Genomic DNA, 2,635 nt, shown 5'->3' with positions numbered 1-2,635 from the left:
TTTTATTTCAATCTAAATTTGATTCCATTCTAAGATGTATCTTCGTTCTTCATCCTAATGAATTGGGAGTGTAACTTGACCGTCATCCCTATTCTACATGGGTTCTTGCGAGTCTTTGACGGGATAGTATTGAACCACAAGCTTGATTATACATCTCTTAGACGGCTAATCCACGACTTCGTTGGGGACTTGGAGACATCAGTTCAGCCAAGGTACGGGGCGATTAGGGCCTTTGTGGTATAGGTTAGAATCATGGAGCAGCATTCTCTAATCCAGAAGATCCGACCTTGTCTGTAACATTTTGAGTAGGATCACCAAGGGAATGGATTGTAAGAGCTTCACCCCTTTTCAGATTGGATGACCACTGACCTGGCGTTTGATCTGAAGCAGAGGAGATTAATGACCACTAACCTGGTGTTAGTCACTTACATCCTGCCATGGAATGAATCATCAAAAGTTGAAGTAGACAATGAAAAAAGTCAATCCAGAAGGAGGAAGCATCTCCAAAGTCTCAACCGATCTTTTATCAAAATAGTATATTTAAAGTTAATTATATTAGGTTAAATTTCGTTTTAAATTAATACTCTGTCCTAATCCTAAATTCTCAATTTTAAACCCTAATTTTATCTAACTCTAACCCTTTTTACCCTTCTAACCTGTCAACTCCTCGATGAGCCACGTTTACCCTCCCTCATGACTCATAATTTTGTATATATGTTTAAATCATGTAATTTATTTTTTAAAATAAAGATGATTTTATCGATAAATATTATTTTAAACAATTTTATTGAAGTTAAAAATTTAAAAAAAGTAAAAAAATTATATTGTAATTTAATTTTTTTATTTGTATTTAATTTTTTAATTATTATTTTTTATTAGTTTTAATGATTTTATTTTTAAAAAAAAGTCAAGCGAACTAGCACCTGACCTGCCAATCCGCCATAAAGTGGGTTGGGCTAGCATTTTGAACCCAATTAATTGGCGGAGCAGGCCAGTCCGTCCCGTTTTATGACGCGAGCCTAGGCGGGGCGGGCCGACCCGCTTTGTCACCCCTACCACTAAAGTTTTACCCAAGCCTAGCCACCACCAAGTGTTGTTTCATCTTGACAAAAAAGAATCTTAATTGGTTCAACAACCACATAGTGTTATTCCAACTTAGTAAGGAAAATCCAAACTGATTCAATGACCACCAAGTGCTATCCCAACTTGGTAAGAAGAACTAATCCTAATTCATCACAAACCAATTACAAAAAATATTTCTTTTAACTTTTTCAATGTATCTTTCTTATTTCTTTTTTATTATGGCTTTTTTTTTTCTCACTATGATATGTATTTTTCTCAATTACAAACAGATAAGTATTAAATAATCATAACACTCAAATTTTAAATAAAACACAAAATAAAAAAAAAATATTTCAGCTCAAATATTTGAAATGATGCTCTAGTTTGAGAGTTCAACTTTATAGTATGAAACTTGCTATGTAAATTCCATCACTAGCTACCTCTTCATTTTTCAAGCTAATTCTATCCATTGTCCTTGTCTTCCTTAGCATGCATTCTTTTTTCATTTTGCTTCACTACATCTACTGTTTTTGGAGCTGCTCTATTACTTCTATTGTTCTTATATTTTATTTTTTATTTTTTATTGTTTTTGGAGCTACTGTCTTTTTTGGTATGTAATTTTTTTTTCATTTCGCAACATTACAACTACTGTTCATTACTCTATATTTTTGTTGTGCTCTATCTAACTTTACTAATGATCTTTTACATTTTGATCTTGAGAGATATCTTTGTGTTCTTGCTGTTTTTTTATTTCTTTTCTAACGTCGTCCACTGTTTCATTTACTTTTTTTCTTTAATTAATTATGATTTGTTGAACTCTTTCTCTTAACTTCATAAAATTAATATATTGCTAACTATTACATGTAAACTGAGGTTTGGTATCAGCAATGTAGGCTAAAATTAGCTAACCATTTATTTAGTTTTGGACCTACAATACTCACAAATTTAAATTTTTAATGACCCAATAAAATTTTTTTTCATTATACCTTAATATTAAAATCGATTCTAACTCAATAAATAATATATAAAATAAAAATATATTAAAGCTGATTTTTCTAGTAGTATTAATGCTTAAAAATATTCCATGTGTATGTAGTGAGTATATGTTGGCTAAAAATTATTGGCAAGCAATCTAACAATAGTTTTAATAAAAAAAATCGTATCGAAAAAGAATGTAAATTTTAGTCAGTATTAATATTATTGTCTATAATAATATTACGAAAATCTAAATTTTTTAAAATTATATCAATTTTATTCTGAAATTATAGATTATTGTATAAAAATTTATAAAATTAAATTATTTTTACAAAATGATCGTAAAAGATAAAAAAATCTATGTCAGTTAAAATGACCAAGATCTTCATAAATAAAAAAATTAAATAATAATTTTTTTAGTTATTATTTTCATGTGAAAGAGTTTAATTTTTTATTAATAATTAAATTTAATATTTATTATCTAAAATTTAAAAAAAAATTAATGTATATACTTTTACATCTGATTAAGTGTTAAATTTGTCATATAATTAAAAATAATTAATTTTTATATTTATTATTTAAAAATAATATTTTCTTT

This window comes from Arachis duranensis, chromosome 3 (assembly GCF_000817695.3).
Source record: "Arachis duranensis cultivar V14167 chromosome 3, aradu.V14167.gnm2.J7QH, whole genome shotgun sequence".
Classification (NCBI taxonomy): domain Eukaryota; kingdom Viridiplantae; phylum Streptophyta; class Magnoliopsida; order Fabales; family Fabaceae; genus Arachis; species Arachis duranensis.
The sequence above is the reverse complement of the archived record's forward strand: the minus strand, read 5'-3'. Positions refer to the sequence as shown.